Below are 24,421 nucleotides of genomic sequence, written 5' to 3' on the forward strand. Positions count from 1 at the left end.
GTTTGCCTGTGATGCTGCACAACCTTTTGATTTGTCTGCATTAACTCAATGTTGCCATTCTGGTGCCATCAACCATATGGCATATTCCTGTGTTTTAATCCAACATTGCCCTCTTTTTTTGTCTCTTTTTGACCTAAATCCTAATAACTGGTTGTTTTCTGTTTTTGTTTTTCAATGGTGGATGTCTTTGTGGCCTACATTCTTTCCCCCTGTGTGTCTGGTCTCTGGGTGTTTTCTCCTCTGGCCTGACTGTCTCCACATTTTATTTTTATTTTTTTACCTTTATTTAACTAGGCAAGTCAGTTAAGAACAAATTCTTATTTTCAATGACGGCCTAGGAACAGTGGGTTAACTGCCTGTTCAGGGCAGAACGACAGATTTGTACCTTGTCAGCTCGGGGATTTGAACTTGCAACCTTCCGGTTACTAGTCCAACACTCTAACCACTAGGCTACCCTGCCCCCCTCCTCAACCCATTCCCTCCTGCTCCTCCGCCCTTCTGGACGGTCTGCTGCCCCTGGATGCTGGACAGGCTTCTATGGACTGGATGAGTCGGACTTGGACAAAGTGTTCCGTTTGCCTACCACCACCTTCATCGGGGGCACTGAGACAGACTTGCCCCTGAGAGAGATCATCCGCCGCCTGGAGGTATTCAAACTAAACCACACACGTCTGTCAAATAAGTTGGTTTCCTGTCAACCGTTTTGTCTTGACCGGATGAATGGTGTATAATACAGGCTTATTAGCCTTGTAAAGTGACAAGACACATTGTCCCATATTTCAGATGGCCTACTGCCAGCACATTGGGGTGGAGTTCATGTTCATCAATGACCTGGACCAGTGCCAGTGGATCAGGGAGAAGTTTGAGAAGCCCGGCGTCATGCAGTTCACCCTGGAGGAGAAGAGGACCCTGTTGGCCCGCATGGTTCGCTCCACCAGGTCAGTGACTCTACAACACTTCACTCGTTGTTGAACGCTGTTTGAATGCCGAAACCTGATCGCCGCTCGCTGGGCACCGCTCTGGTTTGGTGGAAGTTTCGCCGCCGTGTCGGCTCTCCACAGCCGACTGGCCGATGCTAGGCAGGGTTTCTTCCCCAAATGGCTTTCCCGGAGCTGATCTCGACCCAACTAACCAGCCTTAGAGGTACGTCACCCGCCGTGGAAGTCGAAGAAGGCTTCCTCAGGCGGGGGGTTCTCCATGGAGATGTTGAGCCCGGAGCTGACACAGACCAGAAACAGCTTTGCCGCCCTGGATCCAGAGGTTCCGGCGCTTTCGTCCTGGGTGGCTTCCCAATCAAGATAGAATCCGGAGGTGCCTGCGTCTTTGTCCTCGGTTATGTCTCCCCCTCCGGTGGCTTCTACCTCGGGTTCAGATCCTCGGGCTGCCAGCCTCACCAGACCGCGAGGCTGCCTGGGAGACCGGCCCATTCAACATCACCAGCTGTTAGAGTCGGGCGTGTTCTACTGATTGATGCTGAAAGACATATTCCAGATGCAAACATTTTAGCATTACTATACAATAGATGCAAAATGTAATTTTGAGATCACTACACACACTTCATACACGTAATGTTGGCTAGCCAGCTATCTAACGTCAGCTGGCTAGCTAACAGCAAGCTTTAACTAGCAATACAAACCCATTTGTCATAGCTACCTATAGCTCGCTAACATTAGGCTTTAACTAGCAATGCGAAATGGCTTTCTGAGAAAGCATCACTAACATTACACACAATTCATACACGTAAATTAATTTTAGCTATCTAATTTCAGCTAATTTTAGCTAGCTAAAAAATGAATTATAATCCCAATCCATAGAGTAACGTTACTAGCAATACAAACCGATTGTCATAGCTAAAGTTAACCAAATAAGTTAGGTTCAATGTTAACGTTAAACTAGCAAGCCAGCCATCGAACTCCAGCTGGCTAGCTAACAGCAAGCCTTAAACCTCTTGCTCCTACCTGGCACGCAGGCGTCCCATCTAGAGCTCTGGAAATGCAAATGCACTACGCTAAATGCTAATAGTATTAGTTAAAACTCAAACGTTCATTAAAATACACATGCAGGGTATTGAATTAAAGCTACACTCGTTGTGAATCCAGGCAACAAGTCAGATTTTTTAAATGCTTTTTGGCGAAAGCATGAGAAGCTATTATCTGATAGCATGTAACACCCCAAAAGACCCGCAGGGGATGTAAACAAAATAATTAGCATAGTCGGCGCTACACAAACCGCACAATAAAATATAAAACATTCATTATCTTTGACCATCTTCTTTGTTGGCACTCCTAGATGTCCCATAATCACTATTGGGTCTTTTTTTCGATTAAATCGGTCCATATATAGCCTAGATATCGATCTATGAAGACTGTGTGATAAACGGAAAAAAATAGCGTTTCATAACGTAACGTCATTTTTTAAAATTAAAAAAGTTGACGATAAACTTTCACAAAACACTTCGAAATACTTTTGTAATGCAACTTTAGGTGTTAGTACACGTTAATAAGCGATAAAATTCATCAGGAGGCGATGTAAATTCTATAGGTGTCCGTCTGGAAAAAATGTCTGGAGAAATCTCAACCAAAACATCCTGTCGGAGACCGGAGGGAATCGGTTCCCTTGGGTTGACCAAGAATCAAAGCCAAAGCAAATGACAAGACTCTAGACATCGTGTGGAAGCTGTAGGTACTGCAACCTTGGCCTCATTTAATCGGGTTCACCTTTAACAATTCCTGGAAGTGGCGCATGGATATTTATTTCCATTTTCAGTGATCAGATTTTCCTGCACTTTTCGATGAAACGCACTTTCTGTTATAGTCACAGCCGTGATTTAACCAGTTTTATAAACATCTGAGTGTTTTCTATCCACACATACTAATCATATGCATATACTATATTCCTGGCATGAGTAGCAGGACGCCAAAATGTTGCACGATTTTTAACAGAATGTTCGAAAAAGTAGAGGGTCGACTTAAGAGGATAATTATTAAAACAGTGCAGATTGTGCCCATTTTCAGGAGTTGAGAAATCAATTAAGTAATAATGGGAACCTGGGATCCCCTCTCTTTTTAACAAAGTGGGTGGAGGGTTTTTCCTGATTTTGCATTAAGAAATATGGTGTACTGTCTGCCAATCAAAATGCAAGATGCTCTCCCTTTTTGAACTCGCAACTTGAATGCACCTCTAGAGGAATATTTATTTCTCGCATGAGCACAACGACAAGCTGACTAGGTTAACTATTCTACAATGGGGTTGTCTGATTCTGCTGTTCATTACTCGTTTTGTTGTCAGAAGCTCTATCTCTCCCAGTCTTCTCTTGCTCTCTTTGCTTCTTAGAAGTGGATTGCTCTGTTTCAGCTGATGCAACATTGCATGCGCAAGAGCAAGTAACACAGGCTACTAATTGCCTCGAGAAAATTTGGACAAATTACTAGACAGACATGATCCACTCAGTCAGTATACGACGCGAGACTTAATTGTTACTGAACCATTATTCATGTTCTAGTATCGAAAAAGTTCCGAAGTTTCGGTATACCGTGCAACACTACATTGTGCCAATCCTACACACTAATATCAATGAGATTTCTGGAGTCCTTCTCTCCAAAAGGATATGGCTGTGTGCTGATGTTGTACGCTGTGTACCGCAGGTTCAAGGAGTTTCTCCAGAGGAAGTGGTCGTCAGAGAAGTGGTTCGGCCTGGAGGGCTGCGAGTCTCTGATCCCCGCCCTCAAGACCATCATCGACAAGTCCAGCGAGAAAGGTGTGGAGAACATTGTCATGGGCATGCCACACAGGTAGGTAACAGCAGGAACACAAGAGGGAATGCATGAGTTTCATGCATCACTGTCTGCCTTATCTGACAAGTGCTCCTCGTTTTTTTAGGGGTCGTCTGAACGTCCTGGCCAATGTCATCCGCTGGAGCAAATCTTCTGCCAGTTTGACTCCAAGCTGGAGGCTGCTGATGAGGCAAGTCCCATCTACCCCACCCACTGCACGGGAATTCTTGATTCTGTAATCAATCCAATACATCTGCTTTCAGTGGGATATGGCTATGTTCTTTCAGGGCTCTGGAGACGTGAAGTACCACCTGGGAATGTACCACAGGAGGATCAACCGCGTTATGGACCGCAACATCACCCTGTCCCTCATGGCTAACCCCTCCCACCTAGAGGCCGTGGACCCTGTGGTGCAGGGCAAGACCAAGGCCGAGCAATTCTACTGTGGAGACACAGAGGGACACAAGGTACCAACCCACTGACTGACACAGCTGGTTTTAAATGCAGTTTGAATAGCAATTATATGCATTTTGTCAAAGTGTTGGGGAAGTCCTTGTAAAGATCAATGTCCTTTTTTGTTCTGTAATAAATGCACCCTTAAGGTTCAATCCCGGGTTTCGGCAGTGACAAAAAGAAATGCACCTTTTTCTGCCCTTCACATACACACTGATATGTAACGGATGAGTGAAACTATGTTTTTCACCATATCGGCTTCACTAATCTGACCTTATCTGATGCGTTGGTTTTTGAAGTTGGATTGTTTGTGTTCCAGGTGATGTCTATCCTGATGCACGGTGATGCTGCCTTCGCCGGCCAGGGCGTCGTGTACGAGACCTTCCATCTCAGCGACCTGCCCTCCTATTCCACTCACGGCACAGTGCACGTGGTTGTCAACAACCAGGTGCGGACACATTCACACCAAGCTAACCACAGACCACACCTGGTGTGGAGAAGATAGAAATATACTTTGTTCCATGTGGGTTACAGCCATGCCAGGAAACCATTAGTGGTGTGGATGGATGGCATGCTAACTCTATCACCCTGTCTACCCCTAGATTGGCTTCACCACTGACCCCCGTATGGCGATTTCCTCTCAGTACCCCAATGACATGGCCAAGGTGGTCAATGCTCCCATCTTCCATGTCAACGCTGACGACCCTGAAGCTGTGGTATACGTGTGCAACGTGGCGGCCGAGTGGAGAGCCACCTTCCACAAGGACGTGGTGGTGGACCTGGTGAGTAAGAGTTCCCCACTCCCTGGAAAAGATGATTAAGGAAAAGTCTATCTTTAATTCTGTGAATAACACTTGCATCTTTTATCAATGTTTATTATGAGTATTTCTGCAAAATCACCGGATATTTGGAATCAAAACATTACTGCACGTAACGTACCAATGTAAACAGGTGTGGTCTGTGGTTAGCTTTGGATATAAATATGCACAATATCGACCAAAACATTCATGTATTGTGTAACATGGTGTCCTATGAGTGTCATCTGAGGAAGATCAAAGGTTAGTGATTCCTTTTATCTATATTTCTGCTTTTTGTGACTCCTATCTTTGTCTGGAAAAATGGCTGTGTTTTTGATTTGGCGGTGACCTAACATAATCATATGTTGTGCTTTCACTGTAAAGCCTTTTTGAAATCGGACACGATGTGTAGATTAACAAGAAGTTTCTTTCATTTGCTGTATTGGACTTGTTAATGTGTGAAAGTTACATATTTAAAAAGATATTTACATAGTTACATATTTAAAAAAAAAAAATAGAATTTCGCACGCTGCCTTTTCAGCGGAATGTTGTCGAGGGGTTCCGCTAGCGGAACCTTTTTGGGATAGGGGGCAGCATTTTCACTTTTGGATGAATAGCGTGCCCAGACTGAACAGCCTCCTACTCTGTCCCAGATGCTAATATATGCATATTAATATTAGTATTGGATAGAAAACACTCTGACATTTCTAAAACTGTTTGAATGATGTCTGTGAGTATAACAGAACTCATATGGCAGGCAAAAACCTGAGAAGAAATCCAAACAGGAAGTGAGAAATCAATTTTCAAAACAGTCCCTATTGAAATCCCAGTGAGATATGAATGAGGATGCACTTTCTAGTGCTTCCACTAGATGTCACCGTCTTTAGAAACTGGTTTGAGGATTCTACTATAAAGGAGGGGCTCATAATAGCTCTTTGAGTGAGTGGTCTGACAGAGCGGTCTCATGAAGTGCGCTCCCGACAGAGTTTGCTCTCGTTCCAATGCTTTTCTTCAGACATTGAAAATAAGGTTAGTGATTCATTTGATATATTTTTCTGCTTTTTGTGACTCCTATCTTTGGCTGGAAAATGGCTGTGTGTTTTTGTGACTTGACTCTGACCTAACATAATCATATGTTGTGCTTTCGCTGGAAAACATTGAAATCTGACACGATGGGTAGATTAACAAGATGTTTATCTTTCATTTTCTGTATTGGACTTGTTAATTCATGTGTGTAAGTTACATATTTCTAAAAATATTTTTGAATTTCGCGCGCTGCCTTTTCAACGGATTGTTGTCGAGGGGTTCCGCTGAAAGGTTAACCGAAAATCTGATATAAAGCACTCCGCATATCATTGCCATTTAACAGTAGAAAAAATGGCAGAGAAAAGCAAGAAACAGCAGCAAAGTCCTGTATGGCAAAACTTTGAAAGTTAATTGAGACTGTGGTGAAATGCAAACTTTGCGAGGTGTAATGGTAGTACAGGTGCAATGCTTAACCATCTGAAAGGGACTTGCAATGAAAACCAAACCGTTGCTGGCAGCAGTGCAGGCACCACAACAGACATTAGACAGCTTCACACAAAAGAAGTGCTTTATGGGACCATGAGGAAATCACTGCGCTGTTTACAGAAGTGATTGTAGTTGATATGCAGCCATTGTCAATAGTTGAGAATGTCTGCTTCAATGCCTTGATGGGTATATCTAGAAGCAGACTAGAATATGCCATGTCAAAAGAACATAATGGCCCGGGAGGACATTTTTTAGGATGTCTCTACAATTACAGAATAATTAAGGATTACTCTACAATTACAGAATAAATCTTGCCAGTTTATTGTCCTAAAAACGGAAATGAGTTAGCCATGGCTTGTTGGTCAAAGCCTTCGGGAAATTAATGGGATTTTTGTAGGGTTTTTAGATAACCTCAGACCTTATTTTCAGAGTTTAACCCCTAGAGTTGATGTCCACTCCCCTGCAGAAATATAATTATCATAATAAAAAAATCCCCTTAAAAATCTCAGTTTAAGCAAGAGATATCCATTTTGGATTATGCTTCTCAATCCACCGCATCTGCCTATGTAACACTTCCGCATCTGCGGTGAAAGGTGACAGAGCTAGAGAGGTGTTTGTCAGACCATGAGATATCCTGAAAATTGGTCTTCTCACATAATCGGCTGTAGCGTCTGAACGGTTTGGCCTACAAACTATTTTGACCCTTCTATGGAAAGATGAGACTAGGACTCTGAGTAACAGGATGTTGTTCACAGGTTTGCTCACATACACGTGTTTAGCAGATGTTATTGTGGGTGAGATTAAATGCTTCTTTCAAGCTCCAACAGTGCAGTAATATCTAAAACAATTCCACAACAATACACACATCTAAAGGAATGGAATTAAGAATATATAAATATTCAGACAGGCAATGTCAGAGCGGCACAGACTAAGATACAATAGAATAGAATACAGTATATACATATGAGTAATGCAAAATATGTCAAAAATTATTAAAGTGGCCAATGATTTTAAGTCTGTATATAAGGCAGCAGCCTCTGTGCTAGTGATGGCTGTTTAACAGTCTGATGACCTTGATAGAAGCGGTTTCTCAGTCTCTCGGTCTCAGCTTTGATGCACCTGTACTGACCTCGCCTTCTGGATGGTAGCGGGGGAACAGGCAGTGCCTCGGGTGGTTGTTGTCCTTGATTATCTTTTTGGCCTTGGAGACTAGAATTGAACATTATGAAACAAAACGATTTATTGTTGAACTAGGACTCCTTGCACTACATTCTGATGGAAGATCATCAAAGGTAAGGGAATATTTATGTTGTAATTTTGTATTTCTGTTGACTCCAACATAGCGGAGAAATATTGTTACGTCTGAGCGTCGTCTCAGATTATTGCAATGTTAGGCTTTTTCCGTAACGTAAAAAAAAATGTGACACAGCGGAACCAGTGTATCTTTTTAATTATATGTAGAACATGTAGTCAAAGTTTAGTCAAAGTTTATGATGAGTATTTCTGTTATCTGGCGTAGCTTTCTATAATTCCTCCGGACATTTTGGAGAATTTTCTGAACATGGCGTCAATGTAAACCGAGATTTATGGATATAAAATGCATATTATCGAACAAAACATAAATGTACTGTGGAACATGTCTTATGACTGTCATCTGATGAAGATTTTCAAGAGGTTAGTGAATTATTATTTTTTTAATCCTGCTTTTGTCATTTTATCTTTTGTTGTACAAAATGGCTACGTTTTTTCTTTGTTTTGGTGGTGGTCTAACATAAATATATGCTGTGTTTTCACCGTAAAACATTAAAACAATCTGACACGCTGGGTAGATGAACGAGGTGTTTATCTTTAATTTGAGGTATTGGACTTGTTAATGTGTGGAGGTTAAATATTTCTAAGAATATTTTTGCATTCCCTGCGCCACCGTTTCAGCTGAACGGGGGGCTGGAGTGCCTGTAGGGGAACCCATAGGCTTAAGAAGTTTTTAATGATGAACTTGGAGGGTACTATGGTGTTGTATGCTGAGCTGTAGTCAATGAACAGCATTCTTACATAGGTCTTCCTCTTGTCCAGATGGGATAGGGCAGTGCATTGGCGATTGCATATGTGGATCTATTGGGGCGGTAAGCAAATTGAAGTGGGTCTAGGGTGTCAGGTAAGGTATAGGTGATATTTGTATTTATTATGGATCCCCATTAGCTGCTCCATAGGCAGCAGCTACTCTTCCTGGGCCCTGCAAAATTAAGGCAGTTATATAATATTACAATACATTCAGTACATAATTCACAACATTGTGTGCCCTCAGGCCCATACTCCACTACCACAGATCTACAATGCAAAATCCATGTGTACGTGTGTATGTTGTGTGTATGCATGTGCCTAAGTTTGTTACTTCACATTCCCCACTGTTCCATATGATGTATTTCCACTTGCTTTCTAAATCTGATTCTACTGTTTGTATCAGTTACCTGATGTGGAATGTAGTTGTGGCTCTATGTAGTACTGTGCGCCTCCCATAGTCTGTTCTGGACTTGGACTGTGAAAAGACCTCTGGTGGCATGCCTTGTGGGGTGTGCATGGGTGTCCAAGCTGTGTGCTAGTATTTTAAACAGACAGCTCGGTACCTTCAGCTTGTCAACACTTACAAAAACAAGGAGTGATGACGTCAATCTCTCTTCCACGTTGAGCCATGAGCGATTGACAAGCATAACTCAACTTTAACTATTCATGAAAATCGCAAATGAAATGAAATAAATATATTGGCTCACAAGCTTAGCCTTTTGTTAACAACACTGTCATCTCAGATTTTCAAAATATGCTTTTCAACCATAGCTACACAAACATTTGTGTAAGAGTATTGATAGCTAGCATAGCATTAAGCCTAGCATTCAGCAGGCAACATTTTCACAAAAACAAGAAAAGCATTCAAATAAAATCATTTACCTTTGAAGAACTTCGGATGTTTTCAATGAGGAGACTCTCAGTTAGATAGCAAATGTTCAGTTTTTCCAAAAAGATTATTTGTGTAGGAGAAATCGCTCCGTTTTGTTCATCACGTTTGGCTAAGAAAAAACCCCGAAAATTCAGTCATTACAACGCCAAACTTTTTTCCAAATTAACTCCATAATATCGACAGAAACATGGCAAACGTTGTTTAGAATCAATCCTCAAGGTGTTTTTCACATATCTATTCGATGATAAATCATTCGTGGCAGTTTGGTTTCTCCTCTGAACCAAATGGAAAAATGCACGCAGCTGGAGATTACGCAATAATTGCAACGGAGGACACCAAGCGAGCACCTGGTAAATGTAGTCTCTTATGGTCAATCTTCCAATGATATGCCTACAAATACGTCACAATGCTGCAGACACCTTGGGGAAACGACAGAAAGTGTAGGCTCATTCCTTGCGCATTCACAGCCATATAAGGAGACATTGGAACACAGCGCCTCCACAATCTGGGGCATTTCCTGTTTGAAATTTCATCTTGGTTTCAAAATCAAATCAAATCAAATGTTATTTGTCACATACACATGGTTAGCAGATGTTAATGCGAGTGTAGCGAAATGCTTGTGCTTCTAGTTCCGACAATGCAGTAATAACCAACAAGTAATCTGTAGCATCAGTTCTTTGGCACTCACAGATAATATCTTTGCAGTTTTGGAAACGTCAGAGTGTTTTCTTTCCAAAGCTGTCAATTATATGCATAGTCGAGCATCTTTTCGTGACAAAATATCTTGTTTAAAACGGGAACGTTTTTTTATCCAAAAATTAAAAGAGCGCCCCATATATCGAAGAAGTTAACCAGGTAAGCTAGTTGAGAACAAGTTCTCATTTACAACTGTGACCTCGCCAAGATAAAGCAAAGCAGTGCGACAGAAACAACAACAGAGTTACACATAAATAAATAAACAAGCCTACACTCAATAACACAATAAAAAAGAGTATATACAGTGTGTGCAAATGGCATGAGGTGGTAAGGCAATAAATAGGCCATAGTAGCAAAGTAATTACAATTTAGCAGATTAACACTGAAGTGATAGATGAGCAGATGATGGTGTGTAAGTAGTGATACTGGTGTGCAAAAGAGCAGTAAAGTAAATAAAAACAATATGGGGATGAGGTAGGTAGATTGGGTGGGCTTTTTAGAGATGTGCTATGTACAGCTGCTGTGATCGGTTAGCTGTTCAGATAGCTGATGTTTAAAGTTAGTGAGGAAAATCTAAGTCTCCAGCTTCAGCTATTTTTTTTCAATTCGTTCCAGTCACTGGCATCAGAGAACTGGAAGAAAAGGCGGCCAAAGGAGGTGTTAGCTTTGGGGATGACCAGTGAGATATACCTGCTGGTGCGGGTGCTACGGGTGGGTGTTGTTATCGTGACCAGTGAGCTGAGATAAGGTGGAGCTTTACCTAGCATAGACTTATAGATGACCTGGAGCCAGAGGGTCTGGCGATGAATATGTAGCGAGGGCCAGCCGACTAGAGCATTCAGGTCACAGTGGTGGGTGTTATAAGGGGCTTTGGTAACAAAATGGATGGCACTGTGATAGACTACATCCAATTTGCTGAGTAGAGTATTGGAAGCTATTTTGTAGATGACATCGCCGAAGTTTAGGATCGGTCGGATAGCCAGTTTTACTAGGGTAAGTTTGGCGGCGTGAGTGAAGGAGGCTTTGTTGCGAAATAGAAAGACGATTCTAGATTTGATTTTGGATTGGAGATGTTCAATACAAGTCTGGAAGGAGAGTTTGTATTCTAGTCAGACACCTAGGTATTTGTAGTTGTCCATGTATTCTAGGTCAGAACCGTCCAGAGTAGTGATGCTAGTCGGGCGGGCAGGTGCGGGCAGCAAACGGTTGAAAAGCATGCATTTGGTTTTACTAACGTTTAAGAGCAGTTGGAGGCCACGGAAGGAGTGTTGTATGGCATTGAAGCTCGTTTGGAGGTTAGTTAGCACAGTGTCCAAAGAAGGGCCAGATGTATACAGAATGGTGTCGTCTGCGTAGAGGTGGATCAGGGAATCACCCGCAGCAAGAGCGACATAGTTGATATCTACAGAGAAAAGAGAGTCTGCCCGAGAATTGAACCCTGTGGTACCCCCATAGAATGCCAGAGGTCCAGACAACAGGCCCTCTGATTTGACACACTGAACTCTGTCTGCGAAGTAGTTGGTGATTCAAGCGAGGCAGTCATTTGAGAAACCAAGGCTATTGAGTCTGCCGATTTTACACTCCAGATAACTTTCATTCCAGGGAACTCCTCAACTTAAGCCATGGGCTCACATCTTTTGATTACTTCTGATTTTCTAATTCACTGTATTCTTTTCTCAGTCCATTTCCAATCTGATGTTCTAGGCTGCTGAAGCTGAGCTTATTTTTCTGGTTTATCTGTCCATGAATTTTTGTCTTTATTACTGGGCAAACACACCTCTCTCTGTGGTGTGTGCATTTCTGGAGCTGGGTCCACCTCTCTGCTGGGCTGAGAGGCCACTCCCTCCTCTTTTCGTCCTGGCGCAGCTCTGGTCTCTCCTCTGGGTTCGCTGTCCACTTGAGTCGTTGGCGCCGACTGGCTGGGACGTGTACGCAGACTTTTCGCAGCATCCTCCAATTAAAATCAAATCATGTCAAATTTTATTGGTCACATACACATGGTAAGCAGATGTTATTGCGAGTGTAGTGAAATAGTTGTGCTTCTAGTTCCGACATTGCAGTAAGTAATCTAATAATAATCTAATAAAACATGCAGTAATCTCATAATTCCACAACTACCTAATACATACACGTAAAGGGGTGGAATAAGAATGTGTGTATATGGATGAGTGACGACCAAGCGGCATAGGTAAGATGGTATAAAATACAGTATATACATATGGCATGAGTAATGCAAGATATGTAAACATGGTTATGAAAGTGACTAGTGATCCATTTATTAAAATGGCCAATGATTTCGAGTCTGTATGTAGGCATCAGCCTCTCTGTGTTAGTGAAGGCTGTTTTAACAGTCAGGGGGATAGGGCAGGAACCTATGAGCCGTTCTGGCTCACGCAAGCCCAGGCTCGTACAAGGCTACTTACTAGGCATGACAACTGGAGCAGCAAAAGACCAACAACAGTTTTGGAGTGAGATCAACAAGTTGGGCCCCAAAAAGGTTCATCAAATTAACATGGAAATTGCATTGGAAAATAGATTTAGCACTTTTATTTTCAGGTGTTAACAGCCCAAAAATGTTCAGCTTTTTTTTTATTTTTAAGAAACAAGTTCTTGTAGAGATGAGTTAGTTGCAGGAGGAAATGCATAGGGAGTCATACTCCCCTAACCAGTATCTGAATGCCAGTCTTACCCTGGAGAAGGTCAGAAAGTGTGTCACGACTCCGACCGAAGGTGGCTCCCCTTCAAGTTCGGGTGGGGCTCGGCGGTCGTTGTCACCGGCCTACTAGCTGCCACTGATTATTTCCTCCCCCTCCTTATGTGTTTATTGAGTGCACCTATTTTGAGTTGGGTATAATTAGTGAGGCTTTATTAGTCAGCCGGCCCGCCTGGTTCCTTGTGCGGGATTAATTATTGTGACCATCTGTTTTGTGTAAACTTGTGTGCACGTCTATGGGTTACGTGTTTTCCCATTTCGTGGGTTTTGCTGGACAGTTTAAGTCCCCCTGTTTGGGGCGTTTGTTGTATTATACGCCCTGTGTTTTCGTGGGGTTGGCTTATGTTCGCCGTTTTTTTGTGCATTAAAAGTAGCACTCCCCTGAACTCTCTGCTTCCTGCGCCTGACTTCTCACCCACTACACTCAGAATGTTACAAAGTGGTTTAGCACGCAAAACCACAAGAAAGCTACAGGAATTAATGATTTGTCTTACGAAGTTTTGAAGTCATCGAAAATAGTTCAAAATATTATTTTAACTCTTCCAGGCTTCTTTTGAGAATGGCATTATTCCAGCTGTATGGTACAAATCCATAATCAAGCCTGTCCCCAAATGACCATAAAATCCTTTTGAACTGTAGAGGGATAATTAATATAATATGTCAATTGTATTCCTACATCATAAATAGGCTCTCTATAGTGAACAGAATGGCTTTAGAAAAGCCAGTGTGTATAAACCACATTACGGTCTGCACTGCGGTTCGGGCTGCAACTTTAGCCTGTTTTTATAGATTTTCAAAAGGCTTTCAATTCGGTGAATAGAGACCTCCTTGCTTTTAGACTAATTAAAATGGTATATGATGGAAGATTCTGTGACGCCATCAAAGCTCTTTATCGGGCTTGTTTCCAACCCCTTACAGTGTAAAGTAGGGAGACATACTCTCGCCCACTTTATTTGTACTACATGTTCATTTTTAAGTCTAAGGCGTTGTTCATTCTTAGTTCTCTTTGCCGTTGGGGTGGGTCTAAGCTGACTGTCATGCATAAGTGTAATAGGTGGCAGGGAAGTCAGGCGCAGGAGAGTCAAACGGAGTGTAAAATGGAGTCTTTTAATAAAGTCCACGGAGTATGCTCCATAACACTAAATGTACATAAACACACAAACATGGGTACGAGGACCCGACGCGCACCTATACAACAATCACACTACACTGACAATAAAACAATCTCTGACAAAGACATGAGGGGAAACAGAGGGTTAAATACACAACAGGTAATGAATGGGATTGAAAACAGGTGTGTGGGAAGGCAAGACCAATGGAAAATGAAAAAAGGGATCAATGGTGGCTAGAAGACCGGTGACGTCGAACGCCGAGCACCGCCCGAACAAGGAGAGGCAATGACTTCAGCAGCAGTCGTGACAGTACCCCCCCTGACGCGCGGCTCCAGCTGCGCGTCGACACCGGCCTCGGGGACGACCCGGAAGGCGAGGTGCAGGGCGATCCGGATGGAGACGGTGGAATTCTGATAACATGGAAGGATCTAACACGTCCTCCACCGGAACCCAGCATCTCTCCTCCGGCCCGTACCCCTCCCAGTCCACGAGGTACTGAAGGACCCTCGCCCGACGTCTCGAATCCAAAATGGATCGAACAGAGTACGCCGGAACCCCCTCAATGTCTAGAGGAGGCGGAGGAACATTACGCATTTCAGCCTCCTGGAGCGGGCCAGCCACCATCGGCCTGAGGAGAGACACATGGAACGAGGAGTTAATACGGTAATGAGTGGGTAGTTGTAACCTATAACATACCTTGTTCACTCTCCTCAGGACTTTAAACGGCCCCACAAACCGCGGACCCAGCTTCCGGCAGAGCAGGCGAAGGGGCAGGTTTCGGGTCTAGAGCCAGACCCTGTCCCCTGGTGCGAACACTGGGGCCTCACTGCGGCGACGGTCTGCGCCAATTATCTGGCGCCTTATGGCACGCTGAAGGTGGATGTGGGTTGCCTCCCAGGTCTCCTCAGCGTGCTGAAACCAATTGTCCACCGCAGGGGCCTCGGTCTGGCTCTGATGCCAAGGAGCCAGAACCGGCTGATACCCTAATACACATTGAAAAGGAGTAAGGTTAGTGGAGGAGTGACGTAGCGAGTTCTGAGCCATCTCTGCCCAGGGCACGAACTTCACCCACTCCCCCGGCCGATCCTGGCAATAAGACCGCAGAAACCTACCCACATCCTGGTTAACTCTCTCCACCTGCCCATTACTCTCGGGGTGAAAACCTGAGGTAAGACTAACCGAGATCCCCAGACGCTCCATGAATGCCTTCCAGACCCTTGATGTGAACTGGGGACCCCGATCAGACACTATATCCTCAGGCACCCCATAGTGCCGGAAAACGTGTGTAAACAGGGCCTCTGCAGTTTGTAAGGCTGTGGGAGACCGGGCAAAGGGAGGAGACGACAGGACTTAGAAAACCGATCCACTACGACCAGGATCGTGGTGTAACCCTGTGAAGGTGGAAGATCAGTCAAAAATCCACCGACAGGTGCGACCACGGCCGTTGAGGAACAGGTAGAGGTTGTAGCTTACCTCTGCGCAGGTGTCTAGGAGCCTTGCACTGGGCGCACACCGAGCAGGAAGAAACATAAATCCTCACGTCCTTAGCTAAAGTGGGCCACCAGTATCTCCCGTCAAGACAGCGCATCGTCCGACCTATCCCAGGATGACCAGAGGAGGGTGACGTGTGAGCCCAATATATCAATCGGTCGCGGACAGCAGACGGAACGTACAGATGACCAGCTGGACACTCAGGGGGAGAAGGCTCTGCACTTGACGCCCGCTCAATGTCTGCGTCCAGCTCCCACACTACTGGCGCCACCAAACACGAAGCTGGGAGTATGGGAGTGGGATCCATGGACCGCTCCTCTGTGTCATACAGCCGAGACAATGCGTCTGCCTTAACGTTCTGGGAGCCTGGTCTGTAAGAAAGAGTAAACACAAAACGAGTGAAAAACATGGCCCACCTTGCCTGGCGAGGATTCAATCTCTTCGCCTGCCGGATATACTCCAGATTGCGGTGGTCAGTCCAGATGAGAAAAGGGTGTTTCCCAGCCGCACCCGAATCTACTAGCACCTTATACTGGGAATGCAGTGAAAAATCAGGAAAAGAGACAGAGACAAACATTAGTGCAGCAGAGGGCTCTGGATGAGAATGGTGCCTACTCACCTGGGGTGACGCCAGAATGCCCTGCCTGCCCTCTCTATTCCCAGAGGAACCAACCCGGCACCGACCAGCAGTGTGCTCTCTGCGACCTTGAATGGTGCTCGAGCGGGAAACCCCTCCGGTTTCCCTGCGCACCATCCCTCCCAATTCCATAGGTTCGGAGAGAGGGTACGGGAGGATGGAACAACCAGACCCCGATCTAGACGTCCACGAGTAGCCAGCATGTTGTCCAGCTTGATGGACATGTCCACCAGCTGGTCGAAGGTGAGGGTGGTGTCTCTACAGGCCAGCTCCCGACGGACGTCCTCGCGTAGACTACAACGGTAATGGTCGATCAGGGCCCTGTCGCTCCATCCAGCGCCCGGCAGCCAAGGTCCTAAACTCCAAAGCAAAATCCTGTGCACTCCTCGTCTCCTGCCTCAGATGATAGAGAAGCTCACCCGCTGCTTTGCCTTCAGGTGGGTGATCGAATACTATCCGGAATTGGCGGGTGAACTCCTCAAAATGGTCCAGCGCCGCATCCTCCCTACTACACACAGCGCTGGCCCATTCCAGGGCTTTCCCGGTGAGGCATGAGACAAGGGCGTAACTCTTCTCATGGTCAGATGGTACTGGGGAGGCCGTGGCTAGATACAAGTTCAGTTTAAGGAGGAAACCCTGGCAGCCGGCAGTATCTCCGTTGTATCCCGTAGGTAGGGATAAATGGATCCTCGATTCCGGAGAGGAAAAAACGTTCACGGGAGATTCTGGTTGTGGTGGTGGTGGCGCTGGAGAAACTCCCTGTCTCTCCCAGCGATCCATTTTCATGACAATGTGATCCATGACGGAGCTGATAACCTCAAGCTCCCTCGCTTGTTCCTGAACGCGTTCCTCCAGCTCCATGGGCATAGTGTCCTCTCCTGCTGACTTCATATATTGGTCAGAGATTCTGTCATGCATAGGTGTAATAGGTGGCAGGGAAGTCAGGCGCAGGAGAGTCAAATGGAGTGTAAAATGGAGTCTTTTAATAAAGTCCACGGAGTATGCTCCATAACACTAAATGTACATAAACACACAAACATGGGTACGAGGACCCGACGCGCACCTATACAACAATCACACTACACTGACAATAAAACAATCTCTGACAAAGACATGAGGGGAAACAGAGGGTTAAATACACAACAGGTAATGAATGGGATTGAAAACAGGTGTGTGGGAAGACAAGACAAAACCAATGGAAAATGAAAAAGGATCAATGATGGCTAGAAGACCGGTGACGTCGAACGCCGAGCACCGCCCGAACAAGGAGAGGCAATGACTTCGGCAGAAGTCGTGACACTGACATGGAATTGTGGATCATTTAGCTATTTGATTTTTAGTTTTAGGACCCCTATCTATCTATATCTGGCCTTAACTACTGTAGCCCATAGAAATGCATTGAATAACACATTCATAAATGCCAAAAAAACAGTCAAAATAAATGTATCACAAGATGCAAGGTTTTGATGTGTTTGTATCTAGGAGATATGAGTGCTCTTTTTTATACATTTAACCCCTTTTTTGGCATAAAACTACCATAAAATAAATAAAATGGTACCGGTTACCTTCAGACACATTCTGTGACACTTGTGGGGGCGTAGAGCAAAACGGAGAAAGCCACCACGTTTGTGATAATCTCCCTTTTCCACAGTATTTAGCCCAAACAGTTTGAACACTACAAACAGAAGTTGGCATATCGACTGTACCGAATTCAGACAGTCCCCTGACACTTATGGGGGTCGTAGAGCAGCCTCCCATTTCCATAGACTGGTCACAATAGTTTGTAGGTCGGTACAGATGTTTTCATGAGAAGAGCGATTTTCTGGGATGTCTCATGGTCTGACAAGCACCGCTCTAGCTCTGCCACCTTTCAGCGCAGATGTGGAAGTGCGATATCAGAGAATGTGGTGGATTAAGACGCATCCAATGCAAAAAAACACGGATTTTGATGGGGATTTTTTTTTAATGTTACTTACATTGACGCACTGGTGCGTCAATCGACTGTAGGGTGTTATTGATTTAGCCCTACAAATCAAACACGCTAAACTTTGAGTTAAAGTTGTGCATATATTCCTGGCCATCTTGTTGTATGCTGGTGACATAGTTATCCTTCCCGAGACCGAAGATCACCTACCGGAATATTTTGAATATGGTTAATTTATGGTGTAGTAAATGGAGGCTTTCGATAAATCAAGAGAAGTCCCATAAAGTTAATTTCTGACAGAAGGGCATGCAGAAAAGCTCATACAAACTTGTTTTGGTACAACCCCATTATTCTACACTAAGCTCTATAAATACCTTGGTTTCACTCTGGATGAAGATATGACCTTTTGAAGATGGCATTAGATCACTACCATATTCTGCAGGTAGAGCCTTGGGGTCATTGTTAAACTAAATGAAAATATGTAAGGATCTTTGTTACTTTGCTTATTCTCAGCACTATACATCCTGTGTTTGCCTAGTGATGGACTATGCTGCTGGGTTATAGGGATCCAAAGTGCGTACTAATTGTAAAACAGAGCAATCCGCTGCTTTCTTTGTGTGCACAAACTGACTCCAAACCCATCTGTGGAGATATGGGTTGGGGACCATGTGTGGTTAGGCAAAAGATGACATGATATGTCTATGAAATGGACTGTTAGATATGCCAGAAATCAGAATCACAGGGTCTTGACCTGACTGCAGATCGGCATTGTAACTGACATCAATGGGCAAATGCTCACCTTTGATGGCCACTGCCACCCTGAAGAAGTGTGTCCTTCCCGGATGAATGTTGGTTTCAATTGTACCGGGCAGAAGGCATACAGAAATTGATGATACATTTATTGTGAGGGCTGTCTTGTTAGACAGTGCAGCTTTTGACATTATTGATCATAGTCTGCTGCTGGAAAAACTTGTGTTAGTTTGCAGTTAGTTTGAGTGGGTGGCAAGGAATAACTTAGCCCTAAATATTTCTAAAACTAAAAGCATTGTATTAGGAACAAAACACAGCATCCATAATAAATTCAAATACAGCGTGTCAACGAGTGCCCCATGGTGATGGTATGGGCAGGCATAAGCTACCGACAACAAACACAATTGCATTTTATGGGCGGCAATTTGAGTGCACAGAGATACCGTGATGAGATCATGAGGCCCATTGTCGTGTTGGTTATCCGCCGCCATCACCTCATGTTTTCTCATGATAATGTACAGCCCCATGTCGCAAGGATCTGTATACAATTCTGTACACAATTCCTGGCCTGCATACTCAGACATGTCACCCATTGAGCATGTTTGGGATGCTCTGGATCGATGTGTACGACAGCGTGTTCCAGTTCCCGCCAATATACAGCAACTTCACACAGTCATTGAAGAGGAGTGGGACAACATTTCACAGACCACAATCAAGAGCCTGATCAACTCCATGCGACGGAGATCTGTCGTGCTGCATGAGGCAAATGTTGGTCACACCAGACACTGACTGCTTTTCTGATCCACACCCCTACTTTTTTAAGCCATCTGTGACCAACAGATTCATATCTGTTCATATTTCCTTATATGAACTGTAACTAAGTAAAATAATAATGCCAAATGTACAAATGGCATGTGTAACGGTTTTCTTCATCTGAAGGAGAGACGGACCAAAATGCAGCGTGGCGGTTATTCATGTTTTTAATAAAGACAACCATACATGAAATAACTAAACAAAACAAGAAATGTGAAAACTCAAAACAGTCCTATCTGGTGCAAACACAGAGACAGGAACAATCACCCACAAACACACAGTGAAACCCAGGCTACCTAAATATGGTTCCCAATCAGAGACAATGACTAACACCTGCCTCTGATTGAGAACCATATCAGGCCAGACATAGAAATAGACAAACAACACATCCAACATAGAATGCCCACTCAGATCACACCCTGACCAACCAAAACATAGAAACATACAAAGCAAACTATGGTCAGGGTGTGACAGCATGACTTTTCTGTGTGTAGTCTCCAATGGTATACTGTGACAGAGCAGGTACAGTTGCAAGAAAAAGTACGTGAAACTTTTGGAATTATCTTGATTTCTGCATAAATTGGTCATAGATGAAGATCAGATCTAATTTTAAGTCGCAACAACAGAAAAACACAGTCTGCTTAAACTAATAACACATTGTCGGACCCTGTAGAGTGTGTGTGTTGTAGGTTGTGAATAGTGTGCCTGTTTGTGTACAGGTTTTTTCAACCTCGATGGCCAGCCCAAGAGCTTGACCTGCCCGACAACCGGCCTGACTGAGGAAGAGCTGATCCACATTGGACAGGTGGCCTCTTCAGTGCCAGTCGACGACTTCACCATCCATGGTGGTGGGAAACCCTCGTGACCGTAGCCATAAATATTACATAATAATATATGTATTTCTTGAGGTAGGGAGGACCAAAAGAGTGAACACATGGTTTTTCAATGACTGGCTTTGAACACATTTGACGGCACCTTTGTTTTCTGTGCATACAGTAACATGTACACACCATAAGATTAGAGCGGTTTTAGGTGAGAACAGATTCCAAAAAGACTGCCTCGTTACCTGGTGACGAACGTCTGGTTTTCTGCTACTCCGCAGGTCTGAGCCGTATCTTGAAGGCCCAAGGGGAGATGATCAAAAACCGCACAGTGGACTGGGCCCTGGGGGAGTATATGGCATTTGGCTCACTGCTCAAAGAGGGCATCCATGTTCGCCTCAGCGGCCAGGATGTGGAGAGAGGCACCTTCAGGTGAGGAGAGGGAGAGAAGGGGGGAAAAGAGTCTCTATCTTAGACAATGGTTTACATTTTTGAGTGTGTAAGAGTGTGTTATTTGGATGGAGCCCTCATTGAGCCGAGTCCCCGCTTATAAATATCTGGATTGACAAAAAGCCATCTTTCAAAAAGCATCTTGATTGGTTCAATAATAGGAATAGGTCATGCCTTTCATTAATCCCTATGATGTCCAGAGCCTGCAGATTTTCTGTTCTACTTGATAATTCATTGCACGCACCTGGTGTCCAGGTCTGGTTTTCTGATCCAGGCCCCTGCCTTTTTTTTAAGGTACAGTATCTGTGACCAACAGATATACACTTGAAGTTGGAAGTTTACACCTTAGCCAAATACATTTAAACTCAGTTTCTCATAATTCCTGACATTTAATCCTAGTAAAAATTCCCTGTTTTAGGTCAGTTAGGATCACCACTTTATTTTAAGAATGTGAAATGTCAGAATAATAGTAGACAGAATTGTTTATTTCAGCTTGTATTTCTTTCATCACATTCCCAGTGTGTCAAAAGTTTACATACACTCAATTAGTATTTGGTAGCATTGCCTTTAAATGGTTTAACTTGGGTCAAACGTTTCAGGTAGCCTTCCACAAGCTTCCCATAATAAGTTGGGTGAATTTTGGCCAAGTCCTCATGACAGAGCTGGTGTAACGGAGTCAGGTTTGTAGGCCTCCTTGCTCGCACATGCTTTTTCAGTTCTGCCCACACATTTTCTATAGGATTGAGGTCAGGGCTTTGTGATGGCCACTCCAATACCTTGACATTGTTGTCCTGAAGCCATTTTGCCACAACTTTGGAAGTATGCTTGGGGTCATTGTCCATTTGGAAGACCCGTTTGCGACCAAGCTTTAACTTGACTGATGTCTTGAGATGTTGATTCAATATATCCACATACTTTTTTCCCCCTCATGAAGCCATCTATTTTGTGAAGTGCACCAGTCCCTCATGCAGCAAAGCACCCCCACAACATGATGCTGCCACCCCGTGCTTCAGTTGGAATGGTGTTTTTCGGCTTGGAAGCCTCCCCTTTTTTCCTCCAAACATAACGATGTTCATTATGGCCAAAGAATTATATTTTTGTTTCAACAGACCAGAAGACATTTCTCCAAAAGTACTATCTTTGTCCCCAATGTGCAGTTGCAAACCATAGTCTGGCTTTTTTAATGACGGTTTTGGAGCAGTGGTTTCTTCCTTGCTGAGTGGCCTTTCATGTTATGTCGATATAGGACTCGTTTTACTGTGGATATAAATACTTTTGAACCTGTTTCCCCAAGCATCTTCACAAGGTCCTTTGCTGTTGTTCTGGGATTGATTTGCACTTTTCACACCAAAGAACGTTCATCTCTAGGAGACAGAACGCATCTCCTTCCTGAGCGGTATGACGGCTGTGTGGTCCCATGGTGTACTATTGTTTGTACAGATGAACGTGGTACCTTCAGGCGTTTGGGAATTGCTCCCAAGGATTAACCAGAATTGTGGAGGTCTACATTTTTTTTTCTGAGGTCTTGGCTGATTTCTTTTGATTTTCCAATGATGTCAAGCAAAGAGGCAATGAGTTTGAAGGTAGGGCTTGAAATACATCCACAGGTACACCTCCAAATGATGTCAATTAGCCTATCAGAAGCTTCTAAAGCTGTTTAAAGGCACAGTCAACTTAGTGTTTGTTAACTTCTGACCCACTGGAATTGTGATACAGTGAAATATAAGTGAAATAATCTGTCTGTAAACAATTGTTGGAAAAATTACTTGTCATGCACAAAGTAGATGTCTTAACCGACTTGCCAAATACGAGTTTTAATGACTCCAACCTAAAAGTGTATGTAAACTTCCAAATTCACTTGTTCATCTTTTTCTCAATTGCCTGAAGTGCTGGCTCAGCTACCAAGTCAGTTTTGCTATCCTTGGCCCAGGCCTGATTTCTCATCATAATGAGATCTGAAACTTCCATAGAGAACTCGGTCTGTGTGTGTCTGTCTCGGTCTGTGTGTGTGTTTGTCTCGGTCTCTGTGTGTGTGTCTGGTCTCGGTCTCTGTGTGTGTGTCTGGTCTCGGTCTCTGTGTGTGTCGGGTCTCGGTCTCTTTCCTGTGTCGGGTCTCGGTCTCTTTCCTGTGTCGGGTCTCTGTCCGGTGTCGGTTTCAGTCCTGTGTGGGTGTGTAGGTTTCGGTCTGTGTGTCTGTCGGTTTTGGTCCTGTGTGTGTCTGTCGGTTTCGGTCCTGTGTGTGTCTGTCGGTTTCGGTCCTGTGTGTGTCTGTCTGTTTCGGTCCTGTGTGTGTCTGTCTGTCGGTTTCGGTCCTGTGTGTGTGTCTGTCTGTCGGTTTCGGTCCTGTGTGTGTCTGTCTGTCTCTGTGTGTGTGACTGTCTGTGTGTTTGTGTGTGTGTCTGTCTGTTTGTGTGTGTGTCTGTCTGTCTGTCTGTCTGTCTGTCTGTCTGTCTGTCTCTGTGTGTATCGGTCTCTGTCTGTCGGTCTCTGTCGGTCGGTCTCTGTATGTCGGTCTCTGTATGTCGGTCTCTGTCTGTCGGTCTCTGTCTATCGGTCTCTGTCTGTCTGTGTGTGTGTGTGTGTCTCTCTGTGTGTGTGTGTGTCTGTCTCTGTGTGTGTGTGTCTCTCTGTGTGTGTGTCTGTTGGTCTCTGTCTGTCGGCCTCTGTCTGTCGGTCTCTGTCTATCTCTGTGTGTGTGTCTGTCTGTGTGTGTGTGTGTGTGTCTGTCTCTGTGTGTGTCTGTCTGTGTGTGTCTGTCTCTGTGTGTGTGTATGTCTGTGTGTGTGTGTCTGTCTCTGTGTGTGTGTCTGTCTCTGTGTGTGTGTGTGTCTGTCTCTGTGTGTGTGTGTCTGTCTCTGTGTGTGTGTCTGTCTGTGTGTGTGTGTGTCTGTCTGTGTGTGTGTGTGTGTCGGTCTCTGACTGTCTGTCTCTGTGTGTGTGTGTGTGTGTGTCTGTCTCTGTGTGTGTCTGTCTCTGTGTGTCTGTCTCTGTCTGTGTGTGTGTGTCTGTCGGTCTCTGACTGTCGGTCTCTGTGTGTGTGTGTGTCTGTCTCTGTGTGTCTCTGTGTGTGTGTGTGTGTGTGTGTGTCTCTGTCTGTGTGTGTGTGTCTGTCGGTCTCTGTCTGTCGGTCTCTCTGTGTGTGTGTGTGTGTGTGTGTGTGTGTGTGTCTGTCTGTGTGTGTGTGTCTGTCTCTGTCTGTGTGTGTTTGTCTGTCGGTCTCTGACTGTCGGTCTCTGTGTGTGTGTGTCGGTCTCTGTGTGTGTGTGTCTGTCTCTGTGTGTGTGTGTGTCTGTCTCTGTGTGTGTGTGTCTGTCTCTGTGTGTGTGTCTGTCTCTGTGTGTGTGTGTCTGTCTCTGTGTGTCTGTGTGTGTGTCTGTGTGTGTGTCTGTGTGTGTGTCTGTGTGTGTGTGTGTCTGTCTGTCTGTCTGTCTGTCTGTCTGTCTGTCTGTCTGTCTGTCTGTCTGTCTGTCTGTCTGTCTGTCTGTCTGTCTGTCTGTCTGTCTGTCTGTCTGTCTGTGTGTGTGTG

General features: G+C 44.4%; 1 pseudogene; it reads left to right on the forward strand.

Annotated features, from left to right (window-relative positions):
• The window catches only part of LOC121847860, a 44,462-nt pseudogene extending 23,581 nt beyond the window's left edge, over nt 1-20,881 (forward strand).
• The last annotated feature ends 3,540 nt before the right edge of the window (nt 20,882-24,421 follow it).

Source organism: Oncorhynchus tshawytscha, linkage group LG12 (genome assembly GCF_018296145.1).
Source record: "Oncorhynchus tshawytscha isolate Ot180627B linkage group LG12, Otsh_v2.0, whole genome shotgun sequence".
Lineage (NCBI taxonomy): Eukaryota > Metazoa > Chordata > Actinopteri > Salmoniformes > Salmonidae > Oncorhynchus > Oncorhynchus tshawytscha.